Source organism: Canis aureus, chromosome 8, assembly GCF_053574225.1.
Source record: "Canis aureus isolate CA01 chromosome 8, VMU_Caureus_v.1.0, whole genome shotgun sequence".
Taxonomy (NCBI): Eukaryota; Metazoa; Chordata; class Mammalia; order Carnivora; family Canidae; genus Canis; species Canis aureus.
In genome coordinates this window covers 50102469-50121069 of record NC_135618.1, presented here as the reverse complement: position 1 = coordinate 50121069, position 18601 = coordinate 50102469, and the positions used below count along the sequence as shown (strand labels likewise).

At 46.1% G+C, this 18601-nt stretch overlaps 1 long non-coding RNA gene across 3 annotated transcripts in view; it reads right to left on the bottom strand.

The window, feature by feature from the left end:
- Positions 1-703: 703 nt before the first annotated feature.
- The window catches only part of LOC144319046 (uncharacterized), a 19342-nt gene continuing 1444 nt past the window's right edge, over positions 704-18601 (bottom strand). For 2 of the 3 annotated variants that reach the window (XR_013384960.1, XR_013384959.1), the window contains exons 2-3: positions 13319-13490; positions 704-1974 (exon numbers count right to left, since the gene is read on the bottom strand). This is a non-coding gene — a long non-coding RNA (uncharacterized LOC144319046). Of the gene's footprint in view, positions 1975-13318; positions 13491-17786; positions 18145-18601 lie in introns of all 3 variants that reach the window. The other variant, XR_013384961.1, reaches the window with a different exon arrangement.

Sequence of the window (18601 nt, the reverse complement as noted above, 5' to 3'; positions counted from 1 at the left end):
AAAAATTAACAAGGCAGGAAACAACAAATGTTGGAGAGGATGTGGAGAAAAGGGAACCCTCTTACACTGTTGGTGGGAATGTGAACTGGTGCAGCCACTGTGGAAAACTGTGTGGAGGTTCCTCAAACAGTTAAAAATATACCTGCCCTACGACCCAGCAATTGCACTGTTGGGGATTTACCCCAAAGATACAAATGCAATGAAACGCTGGGACACCTGCACCCCGATGTTTCTAGCAGCAATGGCCACGATAGCCAAACTGTGGAAGGAGCCTCGGTGTCCAACGAAAGATGAATGGATAAAGAAGATGTGGTTTATGTATACAATGGAATATTACTCAGCTATTAGAAATGACAAATACCCACCATTTGCTTCAACGTGGATGGAACTGGAGGGTATTATGCTGAGTGAAGTAAGTCAGTCGGAGAAGGACAAACATTATATGTTCTCATTCATTTGGGGAATATAAATAATAGTGAAAGGGAAAATAAGGGAAGGGAGAAGAAATGTGTGGTAAATATCAGAAAGGGAGACAGAACATAAAGACTCCTAACTCTGGGAAACGAACTAGGGGTGGTAGAAGGGGAGGAGGGCGGGGGGTGGGAGTGAATGGGTGACGGGCACTGGGTGTTATTCTGTATGTTAGTAAATTGAACACCAATAAAAAAAAAAATGAAAAAATAAATAAATAAATAAATAAAAGCATAACTCTTTATAGTTTCACATGTATTGGGATTCACTTGGTTGCCATTAACAGGAATCCAACTCAAATGGACTTAAGCAACAACTGGGATTTAATAAAATGATAGTTAAAAGCGAAGTTAACCAACCAAACCATGGGGCAGGAAGAGAAAATGTGGACTTCAGGCACAGCTGGAACCAGGGCCCTAGAGCTCACCAGGGCTCATATGACTCTGTCTTGCATGTCTGTTTCCCTCAGTACATCAGATTCAACTCTCCCACTGCAAAGTGACCTCCTCTCCAACCACCAAAGTTCCCAAGATTGACATCATGGGCCTCTCATCCTCAAGGAAGTGTGGATTAATATTCTGTCCTACACACAACTTCCCCCCACCAAGGAAAGACTTGTGACTGTACCAGCATAGTGCAAGTGCCCATACTGCTCAATCACCAGTGGCCAAAAAGACAGGTATCATAATGGGCCAGCTTCATTGAGATGCCCTCCCCTGAAGAAGGCAACTCTGGCCAGGAGGTTACCATGGGAGAATATAGCAGCCACCACCACAGTCTCACAGAGGGCAAAGCTGTTGCAGGAGAGCAGTGCGGTCCTACACATACTTGGGTCCAGAGACCTACCACTAGTTCATTCTACATCACAGTGACATGGATGGAGAGTGACTACGGTGGTCACCCCACAGGGATGCAGAGCTCATTCCCCAGCTGCCAGGAGGTTGGTTCCTGATGGCTCGCTGCTGAGTCTTCCTCAGAAACCACCCCTTGGCCAAAGGGAGCTGCCTCATCCAAGGGGGAAGTCCCCATCTAATGACTAATTAGTTGGGCACAAGGTTGAAGGCCTTTCCCAGCTTCAGAGCTCCAAGTGGGATCAGTTGAGGTTTCCACGGCCACCTCATCCCAGTCCAGCTTCTCTCTTCACTTCATCCTGCTTCCTTCACTCCTTCATAGGATGTCTCCTCAGTAAACTTCCTGCAGGCATATCTCCACTTCAGAGTTTCACTCCAAAGAACACAACCTAGTAGCTGATATCAAGAAGGATCCTAAGAACCGGATTCTAAAATATGCTCTGGAGTGGGCTCACCCACTGCTTGCTGGCAGGCAGAGCCCCATGGTTGGGGGAAGGTGGAACAGTCATCTTTTTGGAATGCTGTGGCAGTACAATTGTTAGCCTTCCTACCAGAGATGACCTGGGGTAGGGTTCCAGTGGGAGGGTGGGTGTGACAGCTCAGGAGTTTGAGAGGCTCAGGAGAGGTCATATCAGCTCTGGGACTGAAATACCTGGAAACAGAAAGAAAACAGATTCAACTCCAAATTCTTAAAAGAGGACCTCCCCAAAGAATGGGGCTCAGTCATTCATGCTGAGTTATAGTCTCCCTTTTCAGGTTCAGTCTTCTTGCTTACAAAAAGGTTGTTTATTCATAAAATTCCCTAAGTCTAAAGATGGTAGGTTTGATGAAGACATGAATCAGATGGACAAATAGACTTGATAGACAGTAATACTCCTCACTTCCCCATCTCAATGGGACAGCCAGAGGGAGGGCAAGACCCATCAATACCTCCCATAGGCCCCAACAGAGAGAGTATGGCACCCACAAAATAGCTCTAATCATGCCATGATTAGCGGATGCCCCCAGACAGGCAAAAGGATCAGACCAGAGAATGCCTCTGCCAAACCTGGGGTGAAGTGAGCATTACTCACTCCTGCCCAGGGCAGACCAGAAGAGGCCTGGGGCCCCGGCCATGAGCCTACAAGCCCTGTTGGCCCACTACCCACCCAAAACCCTTCTGTGGACCCCCAACAATACTCAGAAGACACAGTTGAATGTCTCCACTGATTACAAGGCACTCTCATCCATCATCGCCCAAGATCTTCACAAGAGCTACATGAGGCATACCGGTGACTTCCCCCATTTTACTAATGAGGAGCCTAAGGCTCTGGTAACTCAGTGGCTTGCTCCAGGTCATGTAGCTGGAAAAGACAAGCAGGATTTTGAGCCCTAGCCTCTGGCTTTCATTCTTCTGCTCTTGAATGTATCCAAAGCCCACATGGTTGGAGAATATGTATATGGGAGAAAAGCCAGATGCAGGGAAGCATTCAAGTTCCTATCTCCACCCAGTGGGTCCCTACTGGACTCCTTATGTCTTCACCCAATCCAGCTTTTACACCCCACTCCCACCCCAACCCTAGGCCTTACCCGGGCCCTTCCAGCCCACAAACATACACCCAACTTCTTCCTCACACATCCAACCCCTAGAGTTCCTTCCTTGAGGCTCCATTGGAAGCTTACCTCTGCCCCAGTGGTCCTCCCAGATTCCTGCCTCCCTCCATGAGTTTGGTCTCTGATTCCTCACAACCTAGGCTCTCAGGCTTAGATCAAACAACCTCTACAAAGCCCATAATCCTTGGGTGGATATTTTAAGGAGCTTTCCTCAGACTTCATTAAGGCATAAAAGCTCCTGGCAAGACTGGCAATTCCTTGCACAGGGGGCAGGGCTGTGTTATAGATCTGTGGTATGGACGGAATATGCCCCCTCCCCAAAATTCATATGTTGAAGCCTTAACCCCCAATGTTATATTAGGAGATGAGGCTGCTGGAGATTAGGAATAGATGAGATCATAAGGGAAAGGGCTCTCATGATGGGATTAATAACCTTGTAAGAAAAGGAAGAGATATCTCTCTCTCTCTCTCTCTCTCTTTCTCTCTCTTTCAGCCATGTGAAGACACAGCAACCAGATGGACATCTGCAAGCCAAGAAGAGTTCTCACTAGGAACCAAATTGGCCAGCACCTAGATCTTGGACTTCCAGACTGTAGAACCATAAGAAATCAACATTTGTTGTTTAAGCTACCAGGTCGATAGTATTCTGTTACGGCAGCCCCATCAGGCTAAGACAGGCTGCTTTCACTCTTTGAATGATGCCCAGTATAGTGCACAGCCAATCTAGACTTTGTTCAACACCACACCCTTGTACTGCCTGTGGGAGTCTCAGGCCAGAGAGATGCAGATTGCGGATGGTGGAGTAAGAGGAGGAAGGATCAAACAAAAGCTGTCTAGATACAGCCTCCTGGCAAAGGCCCTGAAAGCCCTGAGAGCAGTTGGCCACGCCTCTCTGGCACACTCTGCACCTGCTCCCATCCCGCCAACTCCAAACCCAACAACCACCCAACTCTCCACTCGCTCTTCCTTCAGACACTATCGAGGTGGGAACTACTTCCCTCGCACGCCCAGAAGAGCCAGATGGCACCTGCCAGCAGCCCAGTAACCAGACTTCACCAACCTAGATCCCAAGGGCTGTCTGATCTCAGCCCAATCCACAAATCAGATCCTCAAGAGAGAGAAAAATTGAGCTTCCTTGCCAGTTGGCCATATGGTAGCCCCTGGATGTTCAAATGTCCTAGAACATGGGAAAGAGCTGTGATCAGGCCTTGAGAAGACAGGCCAGCTCTCTCTGTTCCATCCACATTTCCCATAACAAGCCAGAGAAGGACCCTTGCAGGTCTGAGGGAAGAGGCTAAGGAAAGAAATTAATGAGAAAGCAGGCGTGAGGAGACCAATATGAAAAATATATGTTCATTATCACTCATATGTCTCGTGCTTTGGTAACTTTGTTTCAAGAAAGTAAATAATTTGGCCTACTCCCTAATCTTTCTGGATTTGCATGGGGTCTTTTTTTTTTGTAAATTTATTTTTTATTGGTGTTCAATTTGCCAACATATAGAATAACACCCAGTGCTCATCCCATCAAGTGCCTCCCTCAGTACCCATCACCCAGTCACCCCCACCCCCCGCCCCCCTTCCGTTCCCCCACCTCTAGTTCGTTTCCCAGAGTTAGGAGTCTCTCATGTTCTGTCTCCCTTTCTGATATTTCGCATGGGGTCTTTTTAAGAGTAGTTCACCTGGATATGAAAGTCAGTTCTGTATCCATGGAGCTGTGGCCATATTTATTCAGTTGGAGATTTGCACAGCAAGGGAGTTTATGTTTCTGGGAGAAACAGCAATTTGGTAGTGGAACCCCAAATTTGGCTCCACAAATGTCACCTTATTTAACTTTTTTTATTCTGGTCAAATGTAATTTTTTTAAAGATTTTATTTATTTATTCATTAAAGACACACACAGAGAGAGAGAGGGAGAGGCAGAGACATAGGCAGAGGGAGAAGCAGGCTCCATGCAGGGAGCCCAATGTGGGACTCAATCCCAAGACTCCGGGATCATGCCCCGAGTGGAAGGCAGACTCTCAACTGCTGAGCAACCCAGACGTCCCTCAAATGTAATTTTTATATTGAAATACATTGATATATAACATTGTCTAAGTTTAGGTATACAAAGCATTGATTTGATACACTAGAAGTTATAATGCTTACACCTCCATTACATTATGTAACTCCTCACAATTTGCTTGACCTTTCTCAGGATACATGCTAAAGTGAGGCTGTTGGTTCATTCTTAAATCCCACCACCCACCCTTTTTTTGAGCAAATACCATGCCAGTACTCTGCCAGGTGAAAGTTCATATGAAGATGGTACGGTCAACACTCTAGGTCAATGGTAAGCTTCAGATAACTCAGGAGATGGTGAAATCAATATCCTCTCAATCAGGATGCAGATCTTTAGTGAGAATGTGTTATGCTCAGAACTCTTTGCTTTGACATGGGTGTTTAAACCAATTCTCTTGACTGGTGGTGATGACTAGTTATTCAACAAAACATTGCCTGCAACAATGATTATCTATAGTGGGCTCAGCAGGTCAGTCCTTGGTCAACCAACAGCAAGTGAGTAATTAGTGTAGGCTGCAGGAAAAAGAAACACTAACTTATCCTTGAAAATTCCATGCCTGTGTAGGACAAAAAGAAGCCAGTGCTTGAGGAGGTGGTTCTTAGCAACAGAGCTATTCAGGTAAATCTTGGGGAATGAGACTGAGAAAGATAAAGAAATGTCTCTTTTCCCAGGCTGATACAGAAAGGTCCTCCTCGATGCTACCTGGAGACACAAGCACTAGTAGACAACCAAGGGTACCTGGACTACCAGTGATGGACATGGAATTCCATTTAGGATATGTCCAATGCCCCCATTTTTTAGACTTCCTGTTGCCAGCATCAGTTGACATTTAGGGTTTGAAAACTGATGTACAGTTAAGGAAGCCTTTAATAGATCAGTGACCAAAAAAAAAAAAAAGATCAGTGACCAGATCTGTCCAGCTGCGTGGTTCCCAAGCAGTTACAAATTCAGATTTGGATGACCAACTACCATTAGGGCCGGCATTCAGAGTTAAGCAGGTGTGTGACTGCTTGAGCACCCACTGAGACTAAAGGCCCACGGCAGTGATCCTGCGGGCAGGTGTCTCCCAGAGTAACGGTGCTTCTTCCTTGGCTCCATTCTCTCCATGCCTTCCTATCACTACACTCATCTGAGATGCACCCAGTTAGTTTGATCCTGCTGATCAGACTAGTGCCAACCTATCTCCAGCCTCACTGCCTGCCATCCCCATTGGATGTGGAAGGAAGAGACACTGTCTGTGACAGTGCATCTCAGTGGCATGGACAATGTGGGCTTTGGAGACATGTCTAGGGCTATATCCCAGCTATCAGTCTGTGCATTTTTATAAGTTAACCTCCCTGGATCTAAGTTTCCTTATCTGTAAAACAGAACTTCAGTGGCAAGGAGCAGTGAGGAGCTCCCCCAAGCCTCTTGAGTCAGGGCATTAATCCACTCACAAGGGCTCTATCCTCATGAACTCATCTCTTCCCAGAGATCTCACCTCCCAAAACCATCACAACATATGAGGGAGGGGAGGAGACGCAAACATTCAGTCAACAGGAGCAGACAAGGCTTGGAAGACGGGGCCCAGGTGGCAACAAAGTAGTGGCAGAGGGAATACAGTGCAGGGTTGGGGATGGGGGGAGGACAGACAGTCCTGGCTTCATGTTCCTACTCGACCACTTACTGTCCATGGGATCTCTAGTGAGCCCCTCAACCTCTCTGAGCCTCCACTTCCTCAACTGCAAAATGGAGATAGTAACTCAGTGTCTGTGAAGATATGATGAGGTTTCTGCTTGTGGCACAAACCCAGGGACACATTCAGAGTAAATTCAGAGCTCTTTCCTTGCTATAAAAACTGACCTTTTAGAAAAAAAAAAAAAAGAAAGAAAATGGGCTTGCCTAGCCATTACAGACTACTGCTTTTCTCATAACCTGACATGATACAGAGACATCTGATGAAGAAGCCAGCGGGCACTGAAATATCAATTGTAAGATAATTAGTAATCACTGCAAGTCCAGCCTTTTCCCAAGGAAGCCCCTGCATGGCCATTCCGGGCCTCCAAGCCAGGGTCCCAGAGCACAGCCTTCTGCTTTGGCTGATGCTGGGGCTCTGTCTCCTGGGGAAAGGAGTTTGATACAAGAAAGAACTTTCATTATCTTTGCCTGGGAGCACCAGCAACTGCCTACAAAGAACAGAGCTAGGAATGAAGGGTGGTGAGAAATTATTGCATTTCCTCCCTGGTGGTTAGTCCATATAGAAATGCATAGTTTCAGAGAAGTGTGTCTTTGCCTATTCCCTCTATTTCCATGATCTCAGAGATGAACAGGTGACTAACCCATCCAAGAGCCAGCCCCTGTCACACATGGAGGGGCACAGGCTATGTTGGACCACATTCAAATGCAGGACCGTGTTTCCACCAGGCCCCTTACAAGCAGGAGAAGCTGAGGGCTTAGATGAGTCCATTGGGAGTCGGAGTGTTCCTCCCAACACCTCACAATCTTGCAGCTCTGCAAGTCTATGATTCTTTGAATCTGGAATTCAGTGTAGCACATTTGTTCACTTACTTAGTATTTATTAAGCACTTATAATGTGCCAGGATCAGGCTGAGCAGAGAGGACTCAGAAGTGACAAAGAGGGCAGCCTGGGTAGCTCAGTGGTTTAGTGGCACCTTCAGCCCAGGGCCTGATCCTGGAGACCTGGGATTGAGTCCCATGTCAGGCTCCCTGCATGGAGCCTGCTTCTCCCTCTGCCTGTGTGTCTCTCTCTCTCTCTCTCTCTCTCTCTCCCTGTGTGTGTGTGTCTCATGAATAAATAAAAAAATAAAATCTTAAAAAAAAAAAAGAAGTGACAAAGAAAGCACGATCCTTGCCCTCAAAGAACTTGTTCTAATACGGGGGTTCTCAAACTTAGCACTAATCACATTTTAGGTCAGATCATCCTTTGTGGGGGTTCCTGCGCACTATAGGATAGTGACTGGCATCTCTGGCCTCTACTCACTAAATACCAATAGCACCCCCAGTGGTGACAACCAAAAATGTCCCTAAACATTGCCAAAAGCCCCCTGTGGGTCATAGTCCCCACTGCCTCCCCACAGTTAAGAATCACTGTTTTGATAGTATAGACAAAAGACTGAAAGCTTTGGAGCTATATGGACCTGGGTTCTCCCGCCTTATTTGCTGTGTGACCTAAGAGGGATTACTTACTTCTGGGAAACACAGTTTCTTTATTTGCAAATTATGGGTAGTCAGCAAACTTTTACAAGGTTGTTAGAGATAAAAATGTAAAAATACGCAGCAGATGTTGTCAATAGGCACCCAAAAGCCATCTTGTCCACCCTAATTCTTCTTGTTAATTAAAAGAACTCCACCCAGTTCAGTTCAGAGAGTCTTCTCTCAGGAATGGTGGATTAGTCCCTTGTGGGTGGGAATGGAATCCAGAGCTAGCTGCTAAGACAGAAGGGGCATCTGAGGGAGGGGGGCCCCTGGGAAAGATCTTCCCCTTCTGGTAAGAGATGGGTTGATAAGGAGTGCTGTGATTTTAAAATATGTACACAAGTTCTCCAATGCACCTCCCTTCAAAAGATGGTATCTAACTCCCCTCTTCCTGAGTGTGGGCTATGTTTAGTGGCTCACTTGCAATGAACACAACATGGCAGAGGTGACAATGTGTGACTTCCAAGATTAGACCATGAGAGCCATTGCAGCTTCCTCCTTGTGCTCTCTCGATCGCTCACTCTGGGGTACATGGCTGCCACACTGTGAGGAGCCAGCGCTCACATGCTCTGTGGAGAGGCCCACATACAGAGGAGAGAGGTCTGCAGCGGACAGCTAGCACCAACTTGCCAGCCATGTGTGTGAGGCGTCTTGGAGCATATCCTCCCGCCCCAGTCAAGCCTTCTGAAGACTGCGGCCCTGGCCAACAACTTGACTGAACCCTCACAAGACACCCAGAACAAGAACCACCTGGCTAAACTGCTTCTGAGTCCTGATTGCCACAGATATTGAATGTCTGTTCTTTTAAGAACAGCTGGATTTTGGAGTAATTTGTTAATGCAGCAATCTGATTGCTTCTCCTTGCCTCCACTCACTCAATCACCTCCCTATCCTGCCCGTTGACCTCACTGGATGAAGACATGAGGTGAGCACCACAGCAGCCATCTTAAGGCCTCAAGAGGAAGGCCAGGAGTCTCAGGGATGCTAACCAGAGCCACAGAAACAACCCCAAGCACCCCATTTCCAGACATCTTGTGATAGAAGAAAAACAACATTGTGCCTTAAACCATAGTTTCCTGGAACCTGTAGCCTCGTGCCTCAAGTACAGAAAGTTCTAGGGAGACAGCCATTACCTATGATGCTCTGTTTGCTCTAACTTCCCAAGGCTCCTCTCATGAATTCCAATCTTTCTCATCTCCACATCAGGTGCACCCCTTATCTGGAGAAGCTGGCGGTGATGAGGGGTGGAGGGCACAGAACTGGGCAGCTTTGACCTTGTCACCTTTCACCCTTTTTTCTGAGAGGTGACATTTCCAGCAGGGCCAGACTCCCATGCTCTTACTCATCTTGGGCTGCTACAATAAAAATACCACAGACTGGCTCAAACAACAGAGGTCTGCTTCCTCGCAGCTCTGAAGGCTGGAAGTCCAAGATCAGGGCACCAGCATGGCCAGCTTCTGTGGAGAGCTCTCTTCCTGGCTTACAGATGGCCATCTTCTCACTGTACCCTCACATGGTAGAGAAAGAGAGGGTTCTGGTCTCTCTTACTATTATAAGGGCACTAATCCCCTCATGGCCTCATCTAAATCTAATTATTTCCCAAAGGTTTCACCTCCAAATACCTTTATGCTAGGGGTCAGGGCTTCGAGGGGACACAATTCAGTCCATGGCATGTGCCAAATCCCAGAAACTTCAATTCTCTATTCTGTGACCCAGAGAGGAAAACAACACAGTGTTCCCCTTTCCCGTCTATCGTCTTAATATAGACAGGGCTCTGTAGAGCTGATTCAAAAATTTAAAGGTATATTTCTTTAAAAGAGGTACAAGATATCAAGTAGTCAGGCAAAAAGCAAAAAAAGCAAAATTAAACCATTATGTCCAAGTCCAAAAGACCCAGAGCAGGGGGTAGGGGGGTGGATAATGGCAGAGTTAAAGTGGTCTCCATATTCATTATTGCAAATTTAATTTTGTTTAAATTCAATTAACATATAGAGTATTTGTTTCAGAGGTAGAGGTCAGTGATTCATCAGTCTTATATAATACCCACTGCTCATCATGCCCTCCTTAATACCCATCACCCAGTTACTCCATCTCCCCACCCTACCCCTCCAGCAACCCTCAGTTTGTTTCCTATGATTATGAGTCCCTGATGGTTTGTCTCCCTCTGATTTCATCTTATCTTATGTTCCCTTCCCCTCCCCTATGCTCCTCTGTTTTGTTTCCTAAATTTTACATATGGATGAAATCATAAGATTTCAGTCTTTCTCTGATTTACTTATTTCCCTTCTAATTTAATAACAGGCCTCCTCCTACTAATTAATCAGGCTTGGGCTCTGGGGCCCATGGGTAGCCACCCACTCACTGGTGGTGACCGTGGCTTACTTCACCTCTAGGTGCCTTGGTTTCTTTACCTGTAATGCAGATCTACATTCAAGGAGGTAATGTATATGAACGGCTTAGGATGGCATCTGGAAGATGGCATTTAATCACATGTTGGCAATTTATGATTATTGCTGCCATGTTCACTATCTTTTCCTAAAGGAAAGGGGGAGGTCAGTAACCCCCCCAAAGAGCAGCCCAAAGAACTGGCATAAAGTAGCAGAAAAGGGGAAGTGTCATGCAGCTCTAGATGCTGGACATCTAACCTCCTTGATACCTGCTTGCTCAGTGGCCCACCTACAAAAGTACAGTCAGATTTCCATCTCAGAGGATCACAAAGAACGTGTGAGAAGCTTGAAACAGTGTCCCGAACACATGTACTGCTACCTTTCCAGGCTCTGATGCCGCCTGGGAAGAGGAGATGCAGTTTCAGATACAAAAATGGATTATGTCTAGGCTTTCAAGGACAGGAAAGACTGTCTTCAGTAAACATGTGAAAAATCTGCCTAAGAAATAAAACTAAGTCAAGACTTTAAAAGCAAGATATTAAGTTGGCTCTTGCCAGGAATGGTTCTGCTGACCAATACTGGGAGCCCTACTATGGCAAACACTGCAAGGGAACACACAAGAACTACATGCCCCTTCTTCCATATAAATCAAATTCCAACTTCCTTAAGAAACGGGCTCTCTGTAATTCAAAAGAAGGAAGGCCCTCCCCAGTTTCAGGAGTTGAATCTCAATCAGTTTTAGTCATGGCCTGTAGGCTAAACCTGGACAGCCATCTGCTTTTCTGTGGTCCAGGAGCTGAAAATGACTTGTACATTTTTGAGCAGTTGGAAAAGATCAAAAGTATAATATTTCCTAAAATTTAAAAGTTAAATTTAAAAGTCCTATATATATGTATTTTATATATATACATATATATATATATATATTAAATTCAAGTCTCAGTGTCCATAAATAGGCTTGTTCACTTATGTACTATATATGGCTGCTTTTGAATTACAACAGCAGAGCTGAGTAGTTACTACAAGCTGTGGCTGCAAGGCTAAAATATTTACTATCTGGTTCTTCACAGGAAAAGATCTCCGGTTCAAGCCAGAGTTTTTAAAACTCTGTGTCCATCAGAATTACCTGGAGGACTTTTTCAAATACAGATTGTGGGCCTCAGCTCAGAGTTTCCTGGGGGAGGGGGGGCGGGGGGGGGTGGAGCAGTGGCAGAGAATGTGCATTTCTAACCAGCTCCCAGGTAAAGCTGATGATGTTGGTGGTGGTCCCCATATAGTTGGGGACCACACTATAACACTTTGAGAACTGTTGGTCTAAGCCAGTCATGATAAATTCCACTGTCCCTACCAGTGATTGGCTGAGAAAAGGACATGTGATGCAGTTCTGACCAATAAGACTCAAGGAGGAGGTCACAGGGAGCTTGTGGGGCAGTGATCAGAAACCAGGGAAGTGGGGGTCCCTGAATGGCTCAGTGGTTTAGTACCTGCCTTCAGCCCAGGGCATGACCCTGGAGTCCCAGAATCAAGTCCCACGTCAGGCTCCTTGCATGGAGCCTGCGTCTCCGCCTCTCTCTCTATCTCTAATGAATAAATAAATAAATTTAAAAAGAAAAAAGGGGCAAGTGAAAGAGTGGCACCCTCTTCTCCCCTTTCTATACCATCTTGAGACTGTGAAGATAAGAGCAACCTGTTACAGATGGTAGAAAAAATGGGAAATGGTAGAAAGAGAGTGGATCCACCATTACATAACTAATGTTGTGTACCACTAGGTTCACAAACTACAGGATCACCTTCTGTGAAACTATAATTGCCATTGTGTAAGCCTCTTCAAGCTGGGTTTGTAGTAGGTGGAAGCCAAACTGTCCTACGTGATATTTCCACTCTGTGCAGCCTCACTCAGGGCTCTAACTCCACTCCCCCCCATTGCAAGGACACCACCAATCCCAGGACACAAGGGCTGGGGTCAGCATATGGGCCAGTGGATAGGGCAGACCCAGGATAAGAAGAAGAGCACTGTTTTAGAGCCATAAAACCCCAGGGCAGAGCCTGAATTCCACCACTGTGTAACTGTGTGCCCATTCACCCCATACACCAAGAAGGGATTTACACATGCCTAGTTGACTGAAGCAGCCCTGACTGTGGGTCTGGGCAAGGTCTTTTCTCTGGTCCCTTATTCACCACTAGAGCTAACATTTGGCAAACATCACCAGGTCCCAGGCACAGGACTAAGTTTTTCACCTACATAATCTCACTGAATCCTCAAAACAACTCTAGGAAATGAGCACCATCATTTCCCCAATCTTATGGCTGAAGAAACAGAGGCTCCAGGAGGTGATGTGGCTTGCCCAAGGTTGTAAAACTTATAAGTGCAGAGACAGGATTCCAACTCAGATCTGTCTGGCTCAAGAACCCACGTGTTTAAGTTCGATATTGTAACACCAGAGACAGAGGAGAGGGTAAGTTTGAGAGCCCTCAGTGCACACAGGGGCTCTTGCATCTAAGCATCTGACACAAGGTCTCATTCCTCTCCTTACTCACTGGCTCATTCTAGAAAAGTGGGTGGGAAGTTAACTCTTTTCAAAAGCTTGCCAGTCAGGCAGAGTAAAGCTGACATGAGCATCAAGGGAGATACTGCAAGATCACTCAAGATGTGGACAATGAGACGGTGCCCCCTGAGAACCATGGCAGCAGCATGATGGCCAGGGTCTGGGCCTGCCTGGCATCTCGTCGGCTTTGGTTCCTGGGCCACAGCCCGGCCTTACCTGCCAGCTTGCATGCCTGGCTGAGCATCCCCCGCCGCCCCCTCTGGCATCCAGCTGTCTCATCAGCCCTGCCGATTCAGCCCTGGAGAACTCGGATGTTTGCCTTGCCCCTCTGGAGGGCAGGCGGAGGCAATGGATCGGGCAGCAATTCCAGAGCCGTCACAACTTCTGGCTGAAACCAAACATGACAGATTTACCATTGGGCAGGCTGTTCCATTTATTATTTAACGCTTGCAATAAATATTTGCATGACCCAGCGCTGGAGGGAACGCTCTGTGATAACTCACTGCGTTTCCCTGCCAAACAGGCACTGCAATCGGATTCCAAAGCTGCGGCAGAGAATATTTTATACTATTCTAAGGAGCCAGGTGATGGCCCTCTGGTAGGAAACATTTTCTTGCCTGTCTCCAAAGAGGGAAGGGACCAAGGAGACTGTAGTTCCAAGAAGCAATTAGGAGGAGGAAGAGGAGGATGAAGATGGCAGCTACAATTTACCTCGAGCCTGCTGGGTGCCAGGCTCTGGGCCAAGAGCTTCCCATTCATTCACTTAACACGTGTCTTTGAAGGCAGGGCTGCCACAATAGGCAAATACAGGACATCCAGTTAAATTTGAAATTCAGATACACAATCAATAAGAATCCCATGCAATACTAGAAAATTTTTGGTGTTTACCCAAAATTCAAACTTACCTGGGTATCCTGTTTTTCTCCAGTAACCCTAACTGAGGTTATGCCCATGACTCAACAGCAGAGGGGAATTATTTTCAACTGGGGGTCAGGGAAGGGACCTCTAAGAAGGTAACACTTGGACAGAGATGTCAATGAAGGGGATAACCATGACAGAAGGTGGTAGAGTTCTAGGCAGCGAGAAGAGCGCATGCAAATGCCCTGGGGTGGAAAGAATATTGGAGGGTTTTGCAGATGGACATGGCCAGAGTGGGTTCTGAACTTCTGCTGCCTGGATTTCTGAATCCAGATGTGACACAGAGGAGGAACAAGAAAAGGAGAAACTGCTTTAGACAAGAGCTGGTCAGGTCTTGCAGAAAACACACCCGCAGTAACAAACCAGCTGCCTCAACAGAAACCTCCACGTCTTCCCCAAGTTGTTCCCCTAGGCAGGCAGCCGGAGGGAGGGGGGCTCCCGCGGTGACAATGCTATCAATTTCCATTTTGCTTTCGCCAAATACAGAAAAGGACATTTCAAAGATTTTTAAAAATAACTTCCAAACAACTCAAGGGTGGGCAGAAAAGAGAAAGAAATTACACTTGGCTTGCTCAAGAGCAATGATAATGACAATAGGTAATACAAAGAAGTGCATTTTCATATATGTTATACCACTTACTCCTTAGCATTCTATGAGGCACGCAGGACAGATCGTGATATCCCCAAATCACAGCCAGGGAAATGGAAAAATTAGAGTCCAACACTAGGAAATGGCCAGGTAGGGTTTGAGGCTATGTTTGGCTCCAAAGCCCATGCTCCCAAAAGCCCCCTGTGGTCTTGCTAGGGACTGAATTATGTTCTCCCAAAATTCATATGCTGAAGCCCTAATCCCCGTGTAACTCTATCTGGAAAAAGAATTTAGGAGGTAATTAAGGTTAATGAGGTCATAAAGGTGAGGCCCTAATCAAATAGGACTGTGTCCTTGTCAGAAAAGGAAGAGATCCCTCCCTCCCCCTCTTTCGCTCCACCATGTGAGGACACAGCAAGAAGGCAGCCATTTGCAAGCCAGAAACAGAGTTCTCACTAGCACCTGACCATGCTGCTACCCTGATCTTGGGCTTCCAGCCTCTAGAGCTGTGAACAATAAATGTCTACTCAGTCTACGGTATTGTGTCACAGTAGCCTGAGCTAAGAGAGCTGATGTGAAACCAACCAGAGCCCAGCCCTCGGCCAATTCATCCTGCTAGCCCGGCTATATGGAGCAAGATCCTTTCTCCTACCTCTCCCTCCGCCTTTCTGCCTGGCTGATGCGTAAACGGTGTTCCCACCTGGGGCAAGCCCATCCCTCCATCCCTTCACATGCCTCAGTGAACATCAAACAAGTCCTGGCAGTAGAGGACTCCTCCTCCTCTGCAAAGAAACACAGCAGACGAGTGAAGAGATCCCAGCTTTGGCACTGAAAAACCTGAATCCAGATCCCAGCTCAATACTAACTAGTTGGGTGGCTTTGAAAAGAAAGTCCTGAGCCTCTTCTGAAGAATGGGGATAACGTGACCCACCCTCCTGGGATCACTGGGGGAATTGGACGAGATGTTAAACATAAAACATCAGCATGGTGCCTGGCACATAGTCAGTGCCTGGTAAATAGTAGCTGTTAATAATAATTACAACAATGATAACACTCAAATTATGGGACTGAACTGAATGTCCCTTCATTCAGCAAATTTTTAATGAGCACCTATGTGTTAGGCACATAGGCATATAGCAAGACATAAGACACACATGATTCTGCCTCCATAAAGCAGATAATATAATGGAAAAAAACAGACTTATGGCAGAACAAAAGGAACAGATTTGTAAAAAAAAAAAAAAATCACATATAAAAAAATTTAAAGTGGTTGAAGAGTTCTGTGAAGGAAGAAGGTTTCTGTGAGATACTCATCTACTTGAGCATCAGAGAAGGCCTCAAAGGATATGTCAGCCAAGATCCAGGGTATGAAGGAGGCAGCCAAGCAAAGAGCAGGAGGGATAAGCCTTCCTGGTATAGAGAGCACCAGTATGTGCAAACGTAGAAAGGCTAGGGACGACTGGACTTGTCCTGGGGCGGCGGGTTGTTGAAGTGAGGCCAGTTCGGCTGGAGGAAGCAAGGGAGATGCCGCCAGGATCATGGCATGCCACGTCTGCTAAGCCATTTCTAACTTATTCTGAAATGAAAGAGCAGCAGGCACTCAAGCTAAGCACATAGCACGATGGCTGGTACAGAGTAAGAGCTCAAAAGATGTGAGCTTACTTCCCTACCTTGGAATGGCCCAAATAAATTAAAATGGCCCCTCTGCTTTGAATTTCTGGATTTGATTTTGCCTTGCAACTGTTTCTTTAAAAAGTGTCTATAGACCAGGGGGAGATGAGATAGAAACGGGGATATGAGGGAACAGCTCAAAATCAAACAAGCCAGAAACTCCTGGCTGGAAATGTTCTCTCTAGATCTCTGCAGGAAGGCCCATATTGGTGCCACTGCAGAAGAAAGAATTGAAGTCAGGAGGGCTTAGAATTCTTTCTCCAACCAAGCCCCAGATGCCAGGCAGGTAGTAAAGTTGTCTCCAATCCACCTCCACCCGTACAGCCTGACGATGGAGTTGGCCGATACCTCCCCCACTCCCCAGCCCCGGAATAACTCCTCAGAGCCATTCAAGGCTGAAGCTATCAGCCCGGGCCACTTCGATGCCAGGAGAGCAAAATGTATTGTTGGCAAAGGCTAGAGAAAAAGAAAAAAGAAAGAAAGAAAAAATTGGCAATTGGTTAGGAGGGAGCCCCATCCTGAGTCTATGACAATCATCCAGTGTGAAGCTTGGCATGTGACTCAGGCCCTTCCTGGAATTTTAAAATTCATTACATTTTATTTATTCATTCACTACCCACACAGAACTCACAGTAGACTCCAAGAAGATATATGACAAAATTACTAAATATGAATTTTAAATCTGGACTTGGAGAAAAAGAATTTAAAATAAGGGGTCTAAAGACAGGAAAAGTAGGGGACGGAAGGTAGAAAAAAGATTTATAGGTCGGCAGGCCAGTTACTAGGTCTGAAAATGTGGCTCTGAGTTCCCCGAAGGCCAAGTCAAAAACAGCAGAAGCTGTTCTTGTGGTCTACAAGGAAAAAGACACCTGATTCACTGCCCTGCCACGTGGCCTCATGTGGTGTAACCTCTACTTGGGCTCCGTCTCCAAAAAGGAATCAGAAACTATTCAATCTTTGTGACTCCCTCTATAGGTAATAAAAAATCAAGCTATAGTGAAAACCAAAAACAGCTGATCTTCCAGTCTACACTCTGATTCCCAAACTCAAAAGTCTGTAAGGGTTAGTCACTAGCAGAAATGAAGGGAGCAGTCTGGGCATAACACCATAAGGAGTAGTGGCCAACCAAACAGCCCATGTTCTAGCTAAAGGGGGCAGCTGCTTCTCACCTCCAGCTGATTACTGCCCTACACGAATGCAGGTCCACAGTCTGACTTTTTTTTCCACAGTCTGATGTTTAAGAGGAGCTCAAAATCGGGATTTTTAATGTAAACTCTTCTAACATGTAAATGTTTGCTTTTAATTCAAATATACTTAAAACAGTGGTCAAACACAGAAAGCCCAATTTCAGAAAGGAACAGCAAATCTCTCTAGTGTCTTACAAATGGGTTTTTCTACCTTCGGGTGAATCTGCAGTCCCCAGACCCTATCTTCCCCCAGATAAGCGTCTCAGGGAAACATTTCCCCACAAATATACAATTCTATTTTCAATCCCATTCCACACACATTGTTGGGTTCCTACTGCACTTTAGGGACAGTGGAGGATACACCAATGTGATAAACAAGTCTCCACCAAGTAGCCAGACAGGCCTGGCTGTGTGCTCCATCAAGACGCTGGCTGGCTCCCAGGAAGTTCTCAAGGTTTGGTGATGTCTGCAGAAACCAGCCTTTTTATCAACAAGTTCAAAGCATATTGATGGATTTATTTCTACCAGGAGCCAGAAAACACCCATTCCTCTCCAAATCCTTTTCCCTCTGTCCAGCCTCCTGGATGAGGTTTTCTTCATGGAGCGCAGCCACTCTGTCCACTGCCAATTCAATTCAACAAGCTGCTGCCAAATGCCCAATGGATACCGGTACTGTGCTAAGAGTTGGGAGAGACAAGACCAATAATATGAGACCACTCATCCACATTCCAAGTCTGAGATATAAATGCAACTGAACTTATCCTAGAGAATACTTTAACCAACAAACAGCTAAAGGATAAAAACAAAAGTGAATTAACTTGACCTGGGTTTGAGTTAGAATTCTCTCATCAACTAGCTATGCTATCTTGGGCAAGTTGCCTACCCTCTCTGTGTCTATTCCTTCATCTATTAAAAAAAATTTAAAAAGGGGTAGGGGATATAACATCACCTAACTTACAGTCCATTGGAAATGGGACTAGCCCATATTGCAGCAGAGGTTGTACACTGCACAATTCCAAGGGGTGCTAGTCACAGACTGTGCTGCAGATGGTTCCCCCTGGAGTTGTGCAGTACCCAATATGGACAGCTGTGCAAGGCAGCCCTGGTTAGAAGGAGTAAAATATCCATACGAAA